This window comes from Neopelma chrysocephalum, unplaced genomic scaffold (assembly GCF_003984885.1).
Source record: "Neopelma chrysocephalum unplaced genomic scaffold, ASM398488v2 Primary Assembly neopelma1_88, whole genome shotgun sequence".
Taxonomy (NCBI): domain Eukaryota; kingdom Metazoa; phylum Chordata; class Aves; order Passeriformes; family Pipridae; genus Neopelma; species Neopelma chrysocephalum.
Window position 1 is genome coordinate 736,159 of NW_020897750.1, and position 24,652 is coordinate 760,810.

The following is a 24,652-nucleotide window of genomic DNA, read 5'->3' on the forward strand; positions in this document are numbered from 1 at the left end:
GGAGCAGTATAATTACAGTGCCTGACACCTTTTCACTCTCTGTGGTGTCCTTTCTTAGTTAAAAACAACTGCTGTTTGAAGAATCTGGTACTTCACTGGTGATCTTTGGATGATTGTGATTTTTTTCACAGTAAGAAATTATTATCCCCATAAGCAGCGTTGCATTGGTTGCAGCATCTTTTATTTGAATGGAGGTGTCTCTTAAAAAGATATCCTGTGTGATTAATGGCTCTGAGTTAGGGGGAAGTCTTACATGGTTAGTAATCTGTTCTCTTGGCCAATTACCACTCTCCTAAGAGGTTTTTATTCTCATACTGAAAGTGAGTTTGCTCACCTTCCAGTACATGTTGTAGTGCCATTATCTGCTTGGTCAGAGCCTTGTGCTGCGTAAATACAATCTGCATGCAGAGATGACCCAGTCTCTTTTTAACTTTCTCTTGACCTTCAGTAATAAATTCAGCTTTCAGTGAAAAATAAAATATATTTAAGCATTTGGTAGTCATTATTTGTATTCTTTGTATTCTGGTTGCCCTCTTGAGCTATAAGAAGAATGACCTTTAGATGTCTCAGGGTTGTCTGTTGGCATCCTGGTATACAGAGAAATATTTATTTCCTGCTTTGAAACCCTCTCCTCCTTCCCCAGTTCGGGGATACCTCCTGCTGCATCCAAGGGTCATGTAACTCATGTTGCCGTGGGCTTTCTGGTTGTCCTTTTGGGATTTGTGTCCTATGTACTTGGATCCCTTTTTCCCGCTCCGGTTCCTAGCATGTAGTCATGCATTTCACTGTACTAAAATGGATGTTGTTAGAAGGTGCCCTGTCTGGAAAGAGATCCAAATAATTGTTTCAGTTCGCAATTACCATGTACCCTCTCAGTGTGCTCATCCAGGTGCATGAATTATTGGCTTCTGTTAATATATTGGTTACATTAGCTGGTGTACCTTTAATGTGATTAAAGGGAGGTTGCTGAGCTGAAGGTATCAGTTTAATGATGCTGAGCAGCCTGTGGCAGCTTTGGTAGTGAGTGAATATATTCATGTGAGGATACCACATTTATCTCAAAATAATCAATTTAATAATGTGGGTGAGATAGCAAATATAGACGTCTTTGAGAAAGATGTCTGGAAAATCTGAACTAATATAGCTTCTCTAAACAACCTTATCATCATCACCTACAATTCAGTCTCAAAATGGTTGAAATTTCATTACTCAACCCAGTAGGTGAGGGCTTGAAGGGAGTTGTTTCTTTGAGTTTGTTTCTTTGTTTTGTGAGCTTTTGTTGTTGTTTTGGGGTGTGGGTTTTTGTGGTGCTGTTTTTGTTTTGTTATTATGGTTGTGTGTTTTTTTGTTTTGTTATTTTCCCCCAATAGTTTAAGCATGTCAGATGATTTCAGAATATGAGATCCTCCCAGTACTAAACCATTTCGTTTCTTTTTGGCTTCCAGCATGCCGGTTGTGTTGTCAACAAGGCAAGGGAGATGGAGGTGGAGACAAAGCAGTGCCATTTGTGCCACAGTAGTTCTTGGAAGACAGTTTCTCTTCTGAACATTCTAGAGAAGTTATCTTAATAGATCTGCAAGCCTAAGAAAATTGTGTTGCAGTCATCATGCAAAACTCTTCTTCTCATCCTCATCAGTTTAGGAAATAGCACTAGTCAGTCTCACTTGAACACAGAGAGGGATTTGTTCCTGCTCTTTAACTGGAGGAAAAAGTCTAGGGATTTGAGGAGGGAATATGTCTTTTCTGCCTCTGACGCCGTTTGCTCTTCAGTCACCCTGAGTTTTTATTTCTGCTCTTTGTTTCCTTCTTTCCTTAGTCTCACTGTAGTTAGATGACACCAGTTACCAGTCGCTTTTGGGCACCTCCTGCTGGATGGTGGAGTTCTTGATAGAGGAGGAGGTGCTGTCTGAATTACACTTCACGTTATCAACATGGTTATAAGTTTTTCAGCTGCTTCCAGGCACTATGCTGACAAGTCTGGACAGGCAGACGGAAGGAATGTGTCAGCTTGCCACAAGTAAGAGAGCCCAGGTTAGTGACCCATCTCTTTCACAGTTAGTGTTTCTCTTGCAGTGTTTGTTCTTGTAAGTCTGGCAAGCTCCTGGGAGTGCTTTAAATGAAACAAATGCATTAATTTGCTTTCCTGTTTGGGTTTCTTTTTCATATTTTACTCTTGAAAAAACACTGCATATGAGAACAAAAGAGTGTGTGTGTGTGTGCTGGTTTGTCAGAGCATTCATTTATCCTTTCTGGTGGTTTGAGGGATTTTTTGGAGTCTTTTTTTGTGTGTGTGTGTGTCATAATCTCAATTCTATGCTCTTCCTCATGTGCCCTTGAAAGAAAATTTTTTTGTGGAGGCTTTCTGCAGGTCTATTGCTGATCCAGTCTGCTGGGCTTCTGTTTTAAAACAACTGCTTTGGATTTATGCCAAAATGTTGTTTGGAAAAAGGTTGCTACAGAGCATTCCTCCAGTGTCCTCCTGGAAATGCGTCAGAGCAGGGGAGAAACCACAGATAGCAGTGTGGAACTGATCCACACAGACCCTTCTCAAAACTTGCCCCTCCTCCCTGCCTTTTACTGTTTTTTTTTAATATGGAGATCCAGTTAATTATTCCCCCTCCCTGATTGCTTCTTATAATTTCATTTCATCTACATGCAGGATATCGTTGATGTTCTAAATATTATTACCTTTTTTAGAAAATCCCTTGCTGTTATTTTTATTTCAGCATATACATGCACAGGTAATGTGGGATCAGCATAATTGTTTCTGATTAAGAGAATCTGGATTGGCTCCCTTTTGTCCATAGGATTGGTGATCAGTGAGTTAACTTCACTTTTATGCAAAATATGTAAATCCTAATTTTGTTTCTTTGTGTTCAGTTCATGTCGACTTGGATGACATAGGGATGAAAGTTTTATATTTCTTTTGCTGAGGAGGAGAGTAGTTGTTGAGACTTGACAAGTTTAGGAAGTGGTATGTTCATGTTTGTGTACTTTTCAGGCCAAAACATAATAAGCTTTGGGATTTCCTAGATTATACTACTGACAAAGCAGGCAAAAGCCTTTTAATGGTTTTAAGGGAAAAACAAATGACAGTTATTTTCATTACTTTATGCCATTGTTGCTTTCATTTTTTGACCTCTTCCCAAACTAAGCTTTAGAGTTATAAAGCAGGAATAATCAGATTTGAACATCTGTGATTGAGCTTCTAGTGGTTTGAGTAAATAGATTTTCAGGACTTGTGTGTCCACAAAACTGTGGTCTGTTCCATTTTGCATTTACTTCATGTCTTCTGAGTGCATCTCCTTTTTCCCTCCTGCATGCAGAACTTGCCTGCTCAATTTTGTCATTTTTTTCCAAGTCACTAATAATTGCCTTTTTTTTTCTCTTCTAGCTCGTTCTTTTCTCTCTCCCCCTTTGAAGAAAGAGGTAGATTTAATTTAATGGGGAAGACTTTTCAGGACCCAGAATGAGTCTCAATTATATTTGCAAAGCCTAAAGACAAATTACCTGGATGTAAAATGCCGAGTATCTTATGAGGGGTTTTGTAGTATGTCTGGGTTAGTTGTCTGTCCATTCTTTATTGAGAAAAAGGTCATTATAGACTTGAAGTATTTGATATTGGATAGTGGGTGATTGAGTTAGAAGAAACTGCTCATCAGCTGAGCTGCACAGAGGGCAGAGTTCACCTCTCATAAGTGTGTGGGCCCAGCTGTCCATAATCAAGATAGAGTGTAGAATGCCCTTATAGCCCTGGGAGGAAGTAACAGGTACTTAATTCCCATTACCTTAGATACTGGTTTGAAGATCACACTTTCAGAGAGCTGTTTAATGAGAAGTTATCAACTATAGAGCAACCTAGGCACCTAAGAAGTGAGTAATTTGATTGTCTTTTAGATGTGTAAATTTACTAATAAGACACATTTTTATATAAACCATTTATGTGCACATTAGAAAGTGAGTAGCAGAGTAAAGAGCATTGGAATCTTAACTATGAGCTTTATCACTTGCTTAGTTTTTAGCATTTAGGTATCTGTCTTGTAAGTAAATTTATTACAATATCAGATTTTGCATGTTGGAGTCCTGGAGCGCTTCGTAATTTTTTTCTCCTTCTGCTCCTTCCTTAACACTAAACCCAAAAGGAATGGGGGGGGGTGTAGAATTTTTATATCTTGTCTTTCCACAAAGATGGTCATCACACACTTCATCCACAATAGCTGTTCCAGTTGCACTTGGATTAGTGTACAGTAGTGTCTTGAGAGTTGGCTGGAGTTGCTTTACTCTTTGAACAGGTAAATGGTTCCCCTGAGTCCTGAACATGAGAATTGTTCAAAGTGTTTGCCAGACAGCTGGGAGGGGAGTGAGGGGACTGCTGATGAAGTTGGCGTAAGGGGTTCTTGTTGCAGAGCAGGTCATTAATCAAAATTCGGAGTTGTTGCAGAAGCATTAGGAAAGGTAAGTGGCTTACTTAATTCAGATCTGAGACATTACGGATAAACCCATGCTGCTTTGTAGCATATTCACAGTAAGGGGCTTTAAGGATTGGATTATTGCTATCTGCAGCAATCTCTAATATGAAAAAAAAAAACAACCAAAAACCCTGAAAGGTGGAGTTGGAATATACTGCTCTCCTGTTAAGGTGGTTGCTAATGAAATGCTGCTGTGACCTGGCCACTGCCTCTGAAATTTTAACTGGTCAAGACAGTCTGGTGCAGTGTAGTGAGGACGGTGTGTCAGAGCAGCATTTACATCATTTTCCTGTGGCAAGTTCAGGGCTGGTGAGTTAAGCTGAGAGGAGTGGACCTTTCTCTAGTTGCTGGTCCCTGAATATCTTGGATGTACAGAATCAGTGTGTGGCCAGCATATTCCTTGGTGCAGGCTGTCAGGTTAGCAGCTTCTTTTCCCTTGACTAGAGATGGTGCTGTTCTCATCTGTCTCCTTATCCAGGAGCTGACAGGCTGAGTGATGGTAAGGGGAGTATAGGTTAGGTGTCTCCCTTCCTTCTGAAATTGGTCTGGGCTTCCACTGCAAAACAGATCCTGGTATTTCCGCTTCGTTTCAAGGGCAACTTCTGATTCCTGAAATTGTTTCTGGAAGTGGTCTGTGCTCAGCACAAGGGGGTTGCTTGGAGTTCTAGGGGTGAGTAGAAGAGTGAATGTTTGTTCTGTCTGCACAATCAGTTAAATTTGTAATGTTCTAGACACCAGCTAGAAAATAACAACAGGACATAAGTGTCAGGGTGGTCATCTTAGTGTCATTGTTATGGGGGTGGGGTTTTTTTATTATTTTTTTCTGAAATGCCATGAGGCTCTTGAGTTTTATCTGGATGGCAGCAGGGATTGGATTATCAGGGATTGGCAGCAATGACACGTACCTCCACATCCAAAGAAATTCAGGAATATTGCTGCATCATGTCTTTTCTGACTCTGCAATGCAGTAGCATTGGGCTGTGAGCCCAAATTATGGTGAGAAGATGTAAAATTTCTGACCCAGAGGTAAGAAGAACCAAATGGACAAGACTTAACAGGATAGGAGAGATAATCACAGAGAAATGCAAATTTTAGATGAGGAGATAAAGCTTTTGTTCTTTTGGTCCAAGTCCTTAACGAGAGGGCTATAATTAGACTAGAATTATCTTTATAGATTCAGTGCTGGCAAACTAAAATTCAACTGCCTCTTAATCTGAATGCAGTATCTTTGCGGTCTTTCACGTCTGAATCAAACCTCACTTTCACTCTGTGCAATGCCACAACCTACAGGTCTGCACAATACATGACCACTCAGGAAAACCTCTTTCCTGCTCACTCTTCAGTGATGTGTCATTCCTTGTAGATTGATTTGTCTTCATTCCTCTTAGGAGTATTGTGCCAGTTCTGCTGTAAGTACCTGCAAAATACCCAGTTATAGAGTTAGCACTGTCTTAGTGCTTGGGATTCTTTTGTAATTCATGATTTGGGTTCAAATGTCATGATAGCCACAGAAGTTGTAATGTTCTACAGCAACAAGAGACATCACATTTCATGCAGCTTGGCCTTAGGGACAGTTTTCTGCAGTGCAAACATGTCTTCTGAGAGCAGGGCTGGAAAAGCCAGGTGGTACATTCTTGTGGCTTGGCACAAGGACGTGTTACTTTTAGGGGAAATAAGATGTTTTGAGTAAGGGTCAACATAGAATTTGATGGTTAATGCTTCAGTAAGCTAAAAAGTAATGTTTGAAACTACAGAGCTCCTTCTCTTTAGTAGGATTTAACATGTAGTATTTCATTTATCAGATGCTGTGCCCTAAAAGGACTTTTTTTGTTGATTATTTGTTTTCTTTATGAGGAGAAGGGCGGACATTGTATAACTTCTCAGGCAGCAGCGATTATGCAACTGATCCTGTTATTGTGGAGCCAAAGTCCTTCCTAGTCCCTGAGCACCAGCTGCTTGTGTTCTGGTTGCTGCTTTTTTCCCTTTTCTTTCTTCCTCCCTGCCCCCCTGCTTTGTTTGCGAACAAGTTATTTTCTTTCCCATGTTGCTGTTTCCTTCTCTTTCCAATGCCAATGAGACAGTAGCTCGTTTGGATTTATTCTTCAATTCAGTAATGTCACAAAATCAAACTGTCTTTGTATATCATGGGAAGAATTAAATGTACAGAGCAGTAGAATTGCTTGATATTTTACGGGTATATAAGAAAAGGCATTTGCTTGGATCTAAATAAAATACCGCAAATGGCCTTTGTTGAAGCAGAGGTCAAAAGTTACAAGTTCATGTTCTCATGATATTAGAAACATGTAAATAACTGGTGTTTGTTTGGTTTTGGGTTTTTTTTCCTTCCTTCAAAGGGTGGGCTTGAGAGAAATTTTAATTCTCCTCCCCGGCCTTGCCCTGGGATCACCAAATAAAATATAGTACTCCTGTGTATAAGATGAGGTGGTTGTAAATCTTATGCTTTTAGAGCCAAATGATCTCACTGCAGTATAATAAAGGCAGTCAATATACTGTAAAAATGCTTGCCCTATTCACACTTCATTTTCAGTTCACAGTTTTATGTCATATTGTTCCCATTTCATGTTACATGGCTTCCTGCGAGCTTAAGTGACCAAGGCAGGGCTGTTTTGATCCATGGTAAACATTTGGAAACCTGCCTGTACAGTACTGTGTGATGGGACAAGAGATAGACTTCGAGTCTACAGTGCTGTGCTCTTGCTGCTTACAGATGAACTGAGTACACCATATACGAGTCCCAGTAGAGGAGAAATAATAGTTGATCTGTGATACCACACTGTGTGCTACACTGCTTGTGTTTCATGTCAAATGTGGTCTGCATCAGTCGTAAATAGGCTCTAGTGCTTAGTGTCCTATATCAGGAAATAAATTGGGGTAAAGGGTTTAAGGTCCTTATTTAGTTTGTAAATCTTATGCTAAACAAGTTATAGGGAATACAGAGGATGCATTTTCTTGCTCCTGGTGTCTGTACTGTAGATCAGGTATTTGGGAAGATGGCAAGATGCTGTCGTTTGTATGAAAGTGTGGTCCTTTTCTTCTGAGCTGTCTGTGTTGGAATTTCTTTGCCTTCAGTGGCAATATGCCTCTGCTTTTGGCAGACCAGGCATACAGAAGATGGTTTCTTTTGCAGCCAAAAGACTGGATGCATAGCATGTATACTTCAATCCTGTCTACTCATACCTCTACCCCCCAAGTTTCTCATGACAGGGACATTGAGTTCTGCTTATAAAATATTGTATGCTGTAGCCATGTTTGTCACTGAGCCATTTGATTATTTCCAGTGTTAGTGAGGATTCTGTGAGAATTCTCACCTCAGCCCTGCGGAGCTGGCACTATGAACAGAATTGTCCTTTGCCAGAGCACCTGGTACTGGGGAAGCCCAGAAAGTAATGATGAGAATGGAAGGATTGAAAAGATTTTTCTGGAAAAATACATCAAAACAAAAATAAAAACTAGATATCATGGCTGGCTCTTTGTCAGCATGGTGGTGGGAATGACCTGGTCTAACGTAGAGTTCACAAAAGTAATGCTTGTGTAAGACCCAAAACTTCATTGAGAATTTTGAGATGGCTTTTCAGACCTTCTTAGTGAGATATTCTGTGGTCCTAATCCCAGTGTATTCCTGGCGTATTTGTTGTTTGCCTCCATGTCTCTGCTTTATACATGTGTTTTTCCAGTTGATTGATCCTGAGTTGAGGTGTTGTGATCCTCCAGAAGCATTTAATAACTTTTTAAGAGTTTCAATGAATACATATATAAATTAGCATGTGACTCTCTGGTTGTAGTGGTGTGTTTGACAAGGTCTGGTATAGACTGGTAACTTAAAAGATATTTTTTTTTCTTATTATTGTTGAGTTAGAAATCTTAGGAATTGCACAATATAGGAGGAAGATGTTTCTTTACTACTTTGGAGAAAAGATTCCCCCCACCCCCTTTACGTTTTCCCTTAGTGCACTGTTGAGTTTGGTTATTGGAGAGTTTATTTTCTGTTGAAGGCAATGGAAAATAACACTACACGTGCTTCTATTGAATTGCTGGTGAGGGTACCAATTTGCAGTGGTGTTGGGAGCACACTGGAAATGAACAGCAGCTCAAGTCCAGTAATATTCTTGAAGAATTTCTTTTTCAGCCTGCACTCTCTCCTGTTACGTGCTGTTTGGATTTTCTAATTAACTACTAAGGACATATTCACGTAATGTTAATTCTCCTAAAAGAGAGTTCAAAGTAATCTGTCCATTGCACCTTTACTCTTCCAGGAGGTAAATTTCAGTTGAGTTACCTGGTAAGAAGAGACGTGAGAAGAATTTTGATCAAGAGTGGTACTTGATCTCACTATTTAGAGACTGTTTACACTTCAAATTTTGATCAGGAAGAGAACTGAGATGGTGCCTTTTCATTGCAGAGACAGTAAAATAGTATTGCCTAAATTGGTCTCTTTAGAGAAACTAATTCCAACTTGACATCTTGTGACAGACCTGGGTTGCAATATGAAAGTCTGTGTGATTTGGAAGTTGAAAAGCATGAAGGTCTAGTATCTTATCTTGGCTAAGCTTCTTTTTTTAAAAAAAGAAACAAGTGAAGTCCGTATCAACTAGGAAGGTGATGACATCAATAAGCTTAATGACTTGTCTCATACAAGACAAGCATTTATGTTGTTTCCTGGTTCTATGATACATTCCTTGAACTCTGTTTAAGTAAATCTCAGTTTGTAAATGTCATTATTCTGGTACCTTGCAGTGTTCAGCAGTGCTCCTCATTTTGTCAGAGGAAACCTAAATGTTTCCAATTGTGTCATGAGAAGCCCAATTCCTTCAAAATAATACCATGTGAGCTTTGGTGTGTTATTTAATGATGTGGACAGCAAGCTAAATGTGACATTTCTTTACAGAATTGGTAGGAATCTACGGTCAACAAATTATGATTAGCTGGTGTCTTTAGAGGTATTTTTCAAAGTAACTGTAAGGACACTTCCTTTCCCCTGGAAAAATATATCCAAACACAAATAAAAAACAGTTTAAATAGTGTTAACAGTTTTTATACCTCACCATTTTTTAGCTTTCCTTTTACTTCATGTTCACTTAGGTAGTAGAACATAATGGAACTTTATGGTATTGGGCTGGGGTTTATTTCTTTTTTTCTCCATTATGGACATACTTTTTGTCAACACTTTGGTTAATGCACAATTAATTTTAGCCAATCATGCATTTCTGGTTTACTCTGGTCATGCTAATGCAGAATTTTCAAACAGTTTTAACTTTGCAATAGGAAAAATAATTGTGATCAACTTAGATTGCATTTAATATGAATAGTAGGATTTTTTCATTTAGTAAATACTCCAGGTGGATAGTAGAGAAAGAAATTGTAGAAGGATGGTATTGTTGGTGGCTCGCAGGCAGAGGAGGAATAAGTTCTTCCATTATATTTGCAGCAAGGTGAGTAAGAATGTGTTAAAGGCAAGGAAGGATCAAGATGTATCATCAAGCTGTTATATTCCTCTTCCTAAATGTTGTCCCATTTCCCTCCCTCAGCAAAAAACCCAAAACCAAACCAAACAACCGCCCCCCCCCAAAAACGAGACAAAAATCCAGACAGAAAAATAAAATTTGTGCATACACGAACCCAATAACTACAAATCTGTTAGAAAAATGTACTAATGAAGTTGATTCTGTCCCAAGTAACACAGAGGGCTGCATAACTGTGAAAAAAGAATTAAAATTCTGTTCTGTTGATACTTAAGAGGTTTCTTCATGGTTGGCCATGCAGACCACTCCAATAGTGAGGTAACTGGATGACTGGAGAGGCATTGTAATTTCATATCGGTGGGTGACATTTCCTTAACTTCGGTCAGTGTATGTACCATTTTTTCCCCCATGCAAGTATTAAAACTTACCCATTGGAAATGGTCTGGATCTGAAATTTGCATCCATGTCTTTTTACAGATGTTTGAACATTCACCCGTGTTTTTCTGTGTAGACATCATGTCTGAAGTCTTGGCAGGACACTTTTTGTGCGGAGGACATGCTTGGACAGAAAGAAAACATGGAAAACTAAATGTGTTATCTGCATTCTTACACTTTCAAGTTCTTAGGATTGCTAGGCAATACATCAAGTTACACTGTTAATTGGAGGATAAGAATAGGTATTATTTAGTGGTTGGAATCTGATTTACGTTAATAATGCTTAGGAGTGTGTATTATGAGATATCTTTGTTGGCCTGCGATCTCTTTCTCGGATCTAACATCTCAGAATAAATGAATGAATGAACTGAGGAATGAAGGGATTGTCTAGGGAGACACTTTCGAGAAACAGGACTAACACGTTTCAAATGCTAAGTGCTGCTTTCTGAAAGAAGAGAAAGAAGTACGTGGTCATAATTTTTGCAGATGATTTTAAGAGTGACTCCATTTAGACACTTTTTTTTCTTTTTTTTTTTTTTGTTAGGACTTGTTCTGCAGTACCTTAGTTTCCCTTTGGTTCAAGAAAAAAGAAAATCAATTATCTTAATTTATTGAGTGCCAGTGATGAGCCACGTTGGCAGGTCTGACCCCCCCACGTGTGTGGGGGGTCCTGTTCAACTTGGGGGTCGCTAAATGAAAAGATGACTTTTTGCTTTGGACACTCTTTGATTTCACATTGCAGAATGAAGCAGTTATTGGGGTATTCAGTATCACTTTAATCTGCTAATTTTTAAAAAAATTTTTAAAAATTTTATTTCTAACACTTGTATTAGCTGGTCAAAACAGGACAAGTTTGATTCAAAATGAGATCCCTGGCAGCTGTCAAGAAGGCAGAACCCAAAGCTGTGAGGATTTTGCAGACAGTCTGCAGAACAGGCTCTCCCAGGAATACAGTAAATAATCTTGGACAATATTCAGAAAGTCTGTCTTCTGTGAGGACTGTGGTAATAGTTAAATGGATTTCTTTGTTTCCAGGTAGCTACTGGAATAAGACATTGTCTCATTTACTGCCAGAAGCTGGTAAACTGTGCAGTAAAACAGGCATTTATGCAAGTTGTTTTCTTAATGTTCCTTTTCTAACATGCCCTGTTACTTCATTTAAGTCAGGAATTACTTGGATTTGGAGAGAGCTGTCTGAATATATACTAGTCTTGCAAACTCAGAGTACAAAAGACTGGTTACATATGGGAGTTCAAGGAGCTGAGTAAAAAGATTCTTCTGTGAGATGAGAATCAGAGTTCTGCAGCACTCTTCTGAGATGTGAAGGTTGGCAAATTGTAGTGAGATGACCAGCACCACAGTAGCTACAAAACATTTTACAACTGTACATGTACTTTGGAAACAGACTCTGGGAGCTGAAGATTTCTGGTGTAGTGTGTGATAGAATAAGTACATCTTTATTATTAGGATTTACGTATATGATCAACTTTGACTTGTTCAATTCTGGTGTTGAACAGAATCTTTAGGTTTTTCATAAACATTTAAATATGTACTGATCTGTTCCTTTGTGGTCAGGATGCTAATTGCCTTATCTCTATCTGAGCTGACAAAATTCTCTAGCAAAAAGAGATGTTGACCTAGAGACCTTCTCAGAACAGTAACATTTAATTTAACAACAAGGAAGCAGTTTCTTGAAATATGTACAGTTCAAGACTTGGAATCCAGCGTCACTGACCAGAAAAGAGTTCTTGCAGAACAGAAATAGCTGGCTGGAAACCCAGAAATGAAAACTCCTCTGCAAATTGTTTCCTCTGATCCCTGGATATACCTGGACACCAGCTGTGCAGCATGCAGTGTGCTTAGCCCAGGGCAGGAGGACCGATGGGAAGCTGAACAGCCTGGCTGGCCAGGTACCTGGAAGTCTGCTTCCTCTTTGCCTGGTGCCCTAATTTTCCTTTCACTCAAGGAAGAGGCTCAGTGCTGTGCCTGTTGTGAAGCTTTGTCCAAGGCATTTTGGGGAGGACACTGTTGAAGAGATGCATGTAGGCTAAAGCTGCTGTCTGGAAAACACAGCTACATCTCCATTATCTCTGGGACAATTTCTCCATGTCACACACGGGCAAAAGCAGAGATGCACAGATGCAGGAGTTAACTGGGTGCAAGATCAGCTCTTACCTTTCTAAACATGTTACCCGAAGGACAGCACCATGCAAATAGCTGTGCTGTTGTCAAAGGCAGCTCACCAAGGACAGCTGCATTTGGGTAGTACCCTAGTCTGGGCTTGACTCCTGGTAGGACTGCCAAAATGTTGCCATGCTATGATTGTCTGTGATCCTTGCTAAGGAAGGGTTGTTAGCACAGGTTAAAATGTTGCCTCTGCACTGGGGGTGCTGGAGAAAAACCTCTCACAGGGCTCAGACGCTGTAGTAGGTGGCTGGTAGAGCTCTTTAGGAACCTGCTTGAAGTTTTTAGGGCTGGGTGCAAGTCAGATACAGAAGACTCTGCTAGTCAGTAGTCAGGAGGTCTGTATGCTTGGGAGGGCCTGTCCTCTGCCCACCATGGTCTATAGTATGTCTGCTTTCTGTTCTTTTCCTCGTGTTTTTCATTTACTGCAGACTTAATGACTGGTTTTCTGGCCTCCAAGCAGATGCCTGGAGAGGAAGTTACGTCCACTGGTGAAAGGTTGCCTTCCCTGTTGTAGGGTAACAGAATTAATAGGAAGCTGAAGGCTTCAGAGGGAAAAGAATCCGTGCAATTGGGAGATTTGGGAAAGCAGAGTAGTAAGTCAGCTGACTTTGCACATTGAATGTTAGATTGGGACACTAGGATTCAGACTCAGTATATACAGCAGGGAAAAGAACCTCTCAAGATGTCTCAGGTTGGAAGAAACCTTGGCAGGCCTGTAGTCCAGCCTCCTGCTTGCAGCCAGACCAGCTTTGAGATGGCACCAAGTGCTCTGGGCTTGATCTTGTTGTGTTGAAAACCTCCAAGGCTGGAGACAGCACAGCCTCTCTGGGCCCCATTCAGGTGCCTCTCCATCCTCAGTGGGGGAAAAAAAGCTGCTCTTTATAGGCAGTCTGAAGCTCTCATGTATCAATTTATGCCTGTTGTCCCTTGTCCTCCCGCCATGCAGTGCTGTGAAAAGCCTGGCTTTGTCTTTGGTTTGCCAATAGCCTGTGGCACCTTTTAATATAGGTCAGCATTCAGTCCTTGTTAGGAAATTGTAACTTTGTGATTAATTAAAGTAAATAAAAATGAATATGAACTTGGAATTAATGGCAGGGATAACATAGTGATATATTGATTAAATTATGCAATATAACATCAGTGAGTGTAGCTATATTGAGCAAGCTAGCATGTAAACACTAATTGAGAGGGAAAAATCTTTATTTACTTTTGAGTGTATTGTTTGGAACAACTTACACACTTCTCTTAATAAAAGAAACAAATAACCACCCCCCACCGTCGAGGCAATTGAACATAATACTTAAAATTGTGTTGCAAGCCTCCAAATGTCATCAAGGTAGCTGATCTGTTCTTAGGAATTCCAGAGCATCTGTCCTCCAGGCAAGTATCTGACCTTTGGATTTCAGAATTTTAGATACCAGTGGTTTAGATAATCAGGGTTTGTCTCTGTTTCCAGAGGGTTTTATTCATTCCTGTGGAAAGCTTAAAGGACTAGCCAGGCATTAGCTTCCTGAAATATACAGAGAACCCTTCTCTATTATTCTGGTTTCTGTTTCCAATTTGATGAAGCAAAATGTTATGTGTGTTCAGTAAGGTTTATTTATTCCTTCATAAATAAAATAATAGCTTGTGTAAAAAATACACTTACTATTTGAATGTGTATTTGACTGATTAAGGGTCCTGTCCTTTGATATTTGATCAACTTAAAAAGTATTTATATTGTCATTAATCTTTATTTTAGAAGAGATGACCACTGTAGAAATTTTGACTATCCTTATCCTCTTGGAGATGCACAGGGATAAGATGAGAGGCGCTGGACATGAGCAGCACAAGGTCATTTACAACTAGGGTAAAAATTTATACCATGAAGGTAAACAGTGGAGTTGGTTTCTCAGAGGGATAATGGGATTTCCACCCTTGGAGGTGCTCAGAGCTCGCCTAGACCTCTGAGCAACCTGATCAAAGCTGACCCTGTGCTGGGCAAAGGTTGGGCCACCTTCATAGATGGATTCCATCTTGTATCATTCTGCACTTACATGTAGACAGCATCCAACATTTTGTTGACAGAAATCATAGTGCTATAACATTAAGACCCAGTTACTTAATTTGAAAACCTCTATGTAAAAAGATAATGCTTCTTATCCAGCAATATAATTGATGAAATTCTATGTCACAGGTGACCTGCAAGTCAGTTTAACGTATCTACATAGGGAGCATCTGGAGTTTAACGCTGACACATTGTGATTTATTCTACAAGAAGCACTTTTCTTAGCTCTTCAGAGCAGAAGGCTGTTTATGGGTGACTGTGGATTAATGCATCTTTGGCAAAGACTTCTGTAAATTGAGGATCGAGTACGGTAGATGAGAGTATTCTGAAGACAACTTGAAATAAATTTTACTAATCTATTTAAATGCACATGGGTTTGATGGTTCATTTGGAGGGGGAATTAGCATTTATTTCCATGTGAAGCATCAGCTTATAGTAGTAGATATTATCAAAGCTTGCAAATTTAATTAGGGAGTAATTAAAAGGTGAAGGAACATGAAGCGTGTATGACAATTTTCTTGTTCCTTTTTCAGACTAATTTTGGCTTTGACTTAATATAAATGCACAGTTTATGGAGCATTTCTTCTTCTTTCCAGTGGCATAGAAATCAAGGCTTGCTTTAAGTCTTCCTGACTCTTCCAAATGACTGCAGCTACACTGAGGCAATATTTGTCCAACAGAGCTTGCCTGCAATAAATGAGACTGGATTTATTTCCTTGACTTTAATTTTCTTGCTTTAAAAAAGCTTGAGTTGTTGGTGTTAAAATTCCCTTGCTTTTAAATTCTACCCAGTGCCAAATTGTTCAAGTTTTCTTTTTGTGTTCTGCTCTCTGTGTATAAGATGCTTCCGGAGGAGATGTGAATGCAGCTGCAGCTCGAGCATTTTCTTTAGGGTGATGTCTCCTTTAATTGTACTTAGTTGGCACTTTGCTTATATATCTTACCAGGCTTTGCTGTGTTGGAAGGAATCTGGCTAAAATGCCAGACTAGAATTTTTTAGGAGGAACTATTGTTTGAAAGACATAGGAGTGTGTGGTGCCCGAGAAACCTGTCAAGGGGTCTGTAGTTTGATTGTGTTGAGCTCTTGGATGACTTCAGTGGAGAGCAGCAACATTTAACAGTTGTATGTATGTATTAGAGTCGTTGTAATGGTCTGTCATTAAGACCCCTTTCATGAGGGTCCTCCCCTTTGCTGTTGAGTGTGAGAAAGTGTCTGTGTTTTCAGGGTTATATGGAATTCGTCACATTGCTGAACAGAGTGGGAAAACCTAAATTTTTTTTTCTAATATATTTTTCCTTCCTCTCTAAATGTGATTAGTTGTTTGAATTATATATTCCCCCTCCACTTGCAGAAATTTGTGTTTAAGGTGTGGTGGTGTTTCCTCCCTGCCCACCACTGGTATCATCTTTCTAGTGTTTCCAAGCTGTGTTACACTGGGTCTTGGGGACAGCAAAAACATTGAGTTATGGATGATCATCTTCTAAGTGGAAGATGGATGGAGTAATAGTTGGTGAAAATTTTTAAGCAGTCTGTGGTGACAAATGTCTGTGGACTTATTTGTGTCATTTTTGCTGTTTTATGAGAAGGTGAAGTGTTGCCTTAATGCATTTCCCTTGTGTTTCTTGAGCATGAGGAGGTTAATGGAGTCTTCAGTAGGAAGCATGCATTCATTTGGAAGTATGACAAAAATGCCAAGAGTTGGATTTAAAAAAAAAAGCAAAGGAATCCAGTAATACCTGTGAGGAGAAGAAAGTACCTGGGTTGCTGGAGATGTGAACTTTATTGAAAACAGATGTGGTATCTTTACTTGTTCCTGCATGCAGTTTTACAGTGCTAGAGTTTGTTTTAGCAGAAGCAATGAATAAGAAACAGTAACAAAAGAGGGTTTTGGAGGGAACCAGACACTGAAGTTCTCTACCTTGAGGTTTTTATTTGTTTTTTTTTAGAAATTAAGGTGACCCTTACGTTGGCTTTTACGGTCTCGTCTTTGTCAGAGGGAAACATCTGGGTCTTTCATCCTGATCCTACGGTTAAAACAGCTGGAGGTACTTAGACAACATATTGCCCACATTTGTTTCTCTTCTCTCAAATTTTATGTACAGCAGAAATAAATTGTTGCCAAAGTTATTTCTTATCATTGTAGGCAGTATGAATTCAGATATTGGCTCCTGCTGGTATCTGGTCCTGACCTCTCACCTTATCTGGCTAAAGATGGTCTTTGTCATCATGTCCCTTTGTAGTGCATCTGAGAGTGCTCCAGTGAGCTAAAGAATACATGCTAAGCATACATCTTTGCTAGAGAAGGCAGAAAATACACTTGGATCACATAATGTTTATGATCCCTTTGATTTCCTTCAGTTAGAGGCAGGATTTTATCTCTGTCGGATGTGGAGTAAGTGCTAGCACTCAATTACTGTAATTCCTAGCAACAACTGTTTTGGGCTTCAACATCAGTGCTTTGTTCAGCTCTCACTGATGTGTGTTTAGTTTGTAGGTAATGTCTTCCTTGATTTCTCTTTGATAAAACGTGTGAGTTTTGTAGCATGGAAGCAGGTAGGAAAATGGCTTGTTAGGTCTGAATAGGTTTCTCTTGAATACCTGTGGTGTGTGGCACAGAAGACACCTGATACTATTTTAGGGCTTTCATTTTTTAATATTCTGATACCACTAGTACAGTATGCATAAACTTGATAAACATAGTTTATCCACAGAGGAATACTTGAAAATACTTTAAATAAGGGGAAAGCAGCTAAGATGGAAGTCTGCAAAACATTTGTATTTCTTTTTCAGAAATGGGATATACATAAAAACAGATTTTTATGGTGTTACTTTATCAATTTTCTTTGCAGGAACCAAGAGGTTTGTGAGTGCTGAGATTTGTTATTCATCACTTTTTGTGTGATGTCTGGTGAGGGAAGCAATCAACTTCTGTTTGACTTGTTTAGGAACAGTGAGTGCTGAGATATTCAGTCAAAAGTAGAGACCTAACTAAGCTCCTGGTTGAATACCTGATGGGATGCAGGTCTGCAAATGTTTGTTACAGCAAGCAAATTATTTAAATGACAAGGACAAAGAAGTAATGGCAGCTAAGAGAAATATTCAAGTCATGCATCCATATTATTAGAATTGACTTAAATTTACCAGCATCAGTTCTGGAGAAGGATGTTTGGATAAGCAGTAGTCAAAGTTCAGTTGACTATATCCTTTGTCTTAACAAAAAGATGTGTATATTAAAAGAGTGCCTTTATTATAAAATTCATATTGACCAAACGCATTTTGCAGTTAAAAGAGCCAAAAAGCTTTTATTCATATGATGGAAAAATATTTTTTATAATCTTACGTAATTATACAAACTGCGTAAATAAACTCTTCAGAGAGTGCCTGTAGATTGGGACTTGTCTGAAAAAGCAAATGTCTGTTAAAATTAATGATAACTGTTGTGAAGTGTCACTCATGTTTTTATTGTTCATACTCAAGCTGGCCACCCTAATACTATGTTTTGGGCAAATAGTTGCAAATGACGTTCTAACTCTTTGACCCAAAGGAAAGCCCTTCAGTGCAGCAGGGAGCTTTATGTAAGCCATGGGTGTGGGAGTGTTTTTGGTGACTGAAACTTGTTTTCTGAATGACACTTGATTTCTGGAAAATAAAGGCTGTGGCTGCTGCCAGGGTTCATTGGTGGGTCATGGAGATGAAGTGACGCAGAGCTGAGAGTCGGCAGCGCGGCTTCTCCGTTGTGCTGCCGTCTGCTGAATCACACGCTGCCTGCGTGTACAGCCGTGCAGTGTTCTGGGGATGAGAAGTCATGGAGGCTTTTGTTTGGCACTGCAAGGGCAACCGCGGTAGCTCTCTGTTATATTTGTTACTGATCGTTTATTTTTTCATGAGGTAATTGCCACTTGAGATGCTTTTGAAATGGGCAGGAGAAGACACCGGATATGAAACGGGCAATTGGGTTCTCCGCTCTGCTGCTCCTCCATTAGGCATTTCAGCAGCCTCTGGATAGTGTGCTAATGGGAAAGCCATTAGCCAGAGAGCAAGGTGCTGTGTGTCTGGAAAGTTGCAGTCTGATTCAGGGGGAGCTTATATTCCTTTCTGCGCCCTTTCAGTGGACGGAGGTGGGTAAGCAAGCCTGTAGGCAGCCCAACCATGGAGTACCATACGTGGCCGCACGTCACATTGTCCCTTTGGAGAGTCAGGAATCTAGTTCAGATGAAGAGAGGGCAAATACCCTGAGAAATCTAGGAAAGGTAAATTTGCGTCAATTGTTTGGAAAACATAGATCCTTTCCTCCAGCATAAGGAGAGGAAGGGTTTGTTTTCAGTGTTTAATGCCAATCAATGTATTTGCCAGAGGTGTTTTTCCTGTACAGCGGAGACTCAACTAAGTGGGAGGTGACAAAGCTATGCTGCCCCCTTGACACTGACTAGAAAGGATTCTCCTTTCTCAGAACTTGCAGCAGGATTTTTGTCAGAGAGTAGCATAGTGGGAGCACACACCTGCTGCCATTTCTGCTTGGGATACTTCTGAGCCTTCACTTAGGCTGGGGGATGTGAGGAGACTGGTGTGGCTTGAATTGTCTCGGGTTCTTCTGGAGTTTTACTGTGTGTGACCGGTGGGTTCAAAGCTAAGCTATTTCATTGCTTAGTTTAGTTACGTTTCTTTGGAGGATGTCTCTTTTGGGATATTCAAGGTTGAAATCATCCTTTTTCTCTTTGCTGTAGTACAGGTGGGGTGTGCTACTGGCTTTGCAGTCACTTTTGGTAACTTAGCTGATGACCACAGGGAGAATTAAAGCTTGGACAATAATAAAGATTGGTTGATGTAAGTAAAGTAGGGCTGCTTTATTTTTGGCATAAAGGGAGGCATTTAGTTCTTGTTAACTATGTTTAAACAGTACCTTCTGCTCCCCTGTGTTTCTTGGTTTTGAGACTACAAGTCAAAACAACTCGTTTTGTGCAGATGCTTTTGATGAAGTATTTCTTAAGCTATTGTGACCCTGACAAAACATGGAAGTAGGATAAATGTAAGGGACTCAAGACTTAGAGACAAGGCATTCCAAGTGTACTGTGGGAATACATATAAACTAGATAAACTAAACTTTTGGTTCAGGACGAAGTAAATAACACACGTGAAAGAGGGTTGCAAGCTGTCTTCGGGGTTTTACTTCCTAATGTTGTTCTTTACAGTTTTAGCTGGAGAAGGTGCTGATGTTACCCTTTAATTTCTGCTCAAGTAAGCTTATGGGTTTTGAGTTCTTGCAGCCTTAACTGGTCGTTTGAGCCTTGCAAATATAGTAAGTGTTAATTAAGTTTGACACAATCACAGTCTGATTTATTTGGAGCCCATACCTGAGACCTCCATTGTCTGTATTTAAAAATAAAAATCTATTATTTTGAACCTGAGAGGTTGTTGGTTATATAATACAGTTCTTAACAGAGTAAAATGTAGTTGAAGGTAGCTAATACTGCAATTCCCTCTTTGTGTTAAGGTTTACTGCCAAGCTTGTCACAGTAACTGTTTCTATGACAAAAGGACTGTTTGTTTATCATCTTAGTTTAAATATTTACTTGCTTCTGTAGAGATAAAATAAAAGTGTTCACCCTACTTCTTGTATTTCTGAGTTCCACAGTCCAATTTCTACTGTTTCACACACTGTGCACACACATGGTATTTGGTACTGACTGGTGACTCCTTATTTTTCCCCATGAACAAATGAAAGAGAGGGGAGACAAGACAGGTAGGAGCAGAGGATAAAGGCTTTCCAAGGACACATTGTGTTGAATAAAGCGAGGATACTGTAGGGTGGTACTCTGGGCTTGATGGTTCTGTGTGGCAGCGTGAGCCTGCGGTGTGTTGCCCAGGCCTGGCATTAACCTGGACTTTCACACTGGCAGAGAAGCATCTAAGATACTGCATAAATCATAGGCATTGGTGCAGTGACACTGTGTGGCTGGATTCTAGGATATCTGCTGGTCTTGAGTTTATCTAGTTTATTTTATCTGTGCTGACCACTGCAGGTGGGAGCTAATATCCTGAGAAAATAATTGTAAGCAGATGCTGTGTGAGTAGGAGACGTAGGTGAGTTGAAGTAGCAAAGATATTTGAGAATGCTAGTGAGGGGGACACATTAAGTGCCTGAGTGGATGGATCCCTCTGGAAATTGAACTCATTAGCCCATCATCCTGTGTGCTGGTGGGCATTGGTGTATTCTTCTTGCTTGTTGTTTAGATGTTTTTACCAATTTCCTAGACTAAAACAGGACTATTCTCTCTAAAAGCAGGCTTCAATCAAAAAGCAAGGGCCTTTAGCTTTACAACAAAATAAAAAATTTACAAACTCCAGAGAATCTCAAATGGCATATTTTGTTAACTGACTTCCCATCCCTGTACTAGGGGTAGCAGAGGGTTTTATGGTCATGGAGGATGGAGTTAGGAGAGAACTTCTGCTTTAGTTGTTAATGCTGAACTTTTGCACTTGCCAGCAAGTTACTTCAATTTTTATTGCATACAACAGCATTGTAATAAAATGTTTTATTGTTTTAAGCTCTGTAACACCTCTCTGAGTAAGATTTTCACAGTAGTGCCATCTCTCTCACAAAGAGAGAGGTACCTGATGCTGTGCTGCCTTTCAAAGGTACCTGATGCTGTGCTGCCTTTTTTTACCCATGTCAATTTGCCCCTGCTTCACAATATCTTCCCTGCTGCCTTTCATGTGCCAAACAATAAAACAACAAATGATGTGAATTGTAGTGTTTTCCCACTTACTTTAGGTTTGTACTGTGGCCTGTACTGTGTAGCGAGTACACTGCATTGCAGGAACACCTGTACTACTGGTGCCAAATGGGGCTGACTGGGAATCAGAGGTAGAATTATCAGAGGTCTGCCATCTCATGGCTAATTAACCAAAGTGCAGCATTTCTCCTAATTGTTTACCAGGTCCTACAGTGAATAGTGCTGGTTTTGCTGCCTCTGCCACCTGCCTTGGGTTGGCTGGAGTATGTCACCATGATGGATTTGTGGAGTCATGCTGAAGTGAGCTCAGACTTGGTGCCCCTTATTGGCTTGTGTGTGTCCACTTGCAAATTCTAAGATGAATATTTTATAACTCTGAAAAAAGAGTCAGACAAATTAGGGGAGAGGCCAGGGAAAGCCGGGCGCATTCAGGAGCTTCACAGTTGCTCAACTGGGTTGGGGTCAATGCAACTTAGTTCTTATTCTCCTGCTGTAATGATGAGAAATCACTTAGTTCCTTGGAGGGATGCTCTTGCTGTTCACGGGCCGTCAATGAATTAATTAGTGGTCTTGCACTTTGTATTAACTCTCTTAGCAGTTCATGTGTTCTCAGCAAGTACCATTTAATCGGGGAGATAATGCTTATTTAAGCTTACTGCTGTGTGTCAGTCTCTAGTTTGCTACAGTTCCTTTCCCAGGAGCTATTTAAAAGATTTCTTAGGTTTGTGAAAGTCCAGTTGTCATAGGAATGACTGCTCATCCATTTCAGAACAGCAAAGCTCTGTGATTTTATTGTCACATTTATGTTCTAACCTTTTTCTCTTTTACCTAGTGAGAGAGCAGCTTTGGTGTTGAAGAGAAACCTCGGAAAGGAATGGGCCCTGTTCTCTTGAAGCTGTTTGCCCTGATCCCAGGAATGCTGTAGAGGTTAGTGACGTGAATGCTGAAGGGCTTTTGTGGAAATTGCCTTTTGATTTGTAATTGGCACACTCTTCAATAAATTCTATGTGCAGTAGTTCATTTGCCTGTCACTGAAAGAGAGTTAATTCAGGCGCTGTCAGAACACAGTCAGCTTAAAATTGGTCTACCCAAACAAAATTTAGGGTTCTGTTTATCTGTGTAGATGCTGTAGAAATGCATAGCTGGGTGGCCACAGAAAGTTTTGTGGGTGCAATGCATGCTCAGAGACAAGATGCATTAAACTTGGAGGTTTTAATTGATAGATTAAAAAAACCCAGCGTGAAAATGATCTTAATACGTGAGATGGTAATACATGATTTGTTTTTGAGTTTCTCAAGTCTCTCATTTTTACTTTTGAGAGAAGAATGCTGCTGCTCTTCACTAGAATTGACAGGCTAGGAAAGGTCCATTCTGTATCCACACAAAGGTAAAGTTATCTCTATTTCTGTCTCAAGTGACTTGATTTCAGTATTCTATCCTAGTTCCTTTGGATTATGTACAAGCTGTATAGACTGATTACTGTGAGTGTTTTTCCTAGTAGCTCTATAGTCAGTCCTGCTACAAATGTTATGGCCTACAAGAGGCTTCCTCTTGAAAGCAGAATATTCAATCTAGTTTGCTTTCATGTTTTTTGGGAAGCTAAAGAGGATTAAGTGGATTTATCACCCAATGGATTTCTTCTTAACTAGTGAAGTCAAAAAAGCTTGTATAGCTAACAAATCCTATAATGCTTGGTTTTGCTGATGAAAAATAAATGTAGCAAGTAAAATTTGATGAAGTATTGGGAAGGAGAGCGGAAGTGGTAGGCCTGTTGAAGTGCTTCTAAGCAAAGGGGTGAATTTCCATGGGAACAGTTGAATTAAAAATCTATTAAATCTGTCTGGTTACTGTAAAAAATTCTAATCTTTGTTAGTTTACTTTAAAAGCATAGGTGTGTGTGGTGTGGCTGCTGAAGAGTAGTGTCAAAGCTCTGCTAGAACACTCTTTAACATATAGACCCTTTTGGAGCAAAAAGAAAAACAACACAGTAGAAAAAGGGCTGCAGCACTTCACAGACACAGAAAGTGAAGAGGTGGCCCCAGTGGGAAAAGGCATTAGTACAAGGAAATGCTAGCTGACATTGCTCTTTGAGGCATGTAGAACTCAACAACTACTCTTGTAAGGGGTGCCATTTCTTATTGAGAGCTTTAGTTATTCATATGTTCTCACCATCTTTATCTTATTTCATATAAAACTGAGAGTTGTCAAGTGTTGAAGGCGAGTTATCACTTGGAGTTTAACAAAAGCGTAAGGAAAGACAAAAATCCCCAAACACTTCCTTCCATCTGAAATCCTGCATTCCAACATCAATGCTTTCATTCTAGCTCTGTACTGCTGCTTTTGTTTCCAATGTTTTATTCATTAACAAGAAAAAAAAATCTGTCCACAAGGGGGTCTAGTAGAAATATGCCTGTTTTTACTTTCATAGAAAATACCTTGCTCCCTTCAACCTATTGTGTTTAGATTCTTTTTTATACGTATATATTCTACTTTATGGAGAATAAAAAAGATGAAAGGCTCATCTCTTCTCTTGTTAGCCTCCCTCTTGACTTAGTAGAAATTTCAAGCAGATTGTTGAGTGCAGGCTATTTTGTGAATCTGTGAAGACCGTCTTATTAGTATCATGATCTGCTGTTCAGATACTTATGTAGGAAATACTTCCTTGAAACTTAATGCATCCTGTTCTTCCAGTTCCGAGGACGTGCAAGAACTGGCAGAGCTTAACAGCTTGGGTATACCACTGCTGTGGTTTTATCCCTATCAGAGCTGAGCCTGCTATATTTGATTTGGTTGAGCTCTCCATGGAGCTGTGTTGAGTTTCGTTCCAGCTGTGGCATGACTTACCTGCAGCTACGTGGATAATAGTAAAACATTTGATGCAGTTATGAGCAGATAGAAGATAATGAGATAGGGGAAGACAGCCAACCAACATGAATTTGCCAGGGAGAAAATTGTGTCAAACTGATTAGTTTGCTTCCTTGACAGATGAATTAGATTAGTGCATAAGGGAGGGAAGGGATAGAAGTCATACAAACAGAAGTGTATGAGGTTTTGAAGGATGTTCTTTTGAATGTAGTATGTGTAGTGTTTTTTTTAAAAATGGGATCTTCCCTAAATTACTATATTGCAAGAGGAAAATTTCTTAAAAGTGGTTGATTGGATCAGTTAACAGGGATTCAGGATCACTTGGAAAGGCATTTGAAGTAGGCTTCTGTAGTAGCTTGCCATGCCTGGATTTGTCACTAATGGCATCCATGGTTTAGATCATGGAGTAGAGTTTACTTACAGAATGAGCAGAT

The 24,652-nt window shown here is 39.8% G+C and overlaps 1 protein-coding gene across 1 annotated transcript in view; it reads left to right on the forward strand.

The window, feature by feature from the left end:
• The window catches only part of WDFY3 (WD repeat and FYVE domain containing 3), a 167,971-nt gene that overhangs the window by 11,937 nt on the left and 131,382 nt on the right, over positions 1 to 24,652 (forward strand). Inside the window, exon 2 of the mRNA XM_027692688.1 lies at positions 22,186 to 22,280. The gene's annotated coding sequence lies outside the window, so the exon portion shown is untranslated. The remainder of the gene's footprint in view (positions 1 to 22,185; positions 22,281 to 24,652) is intronic.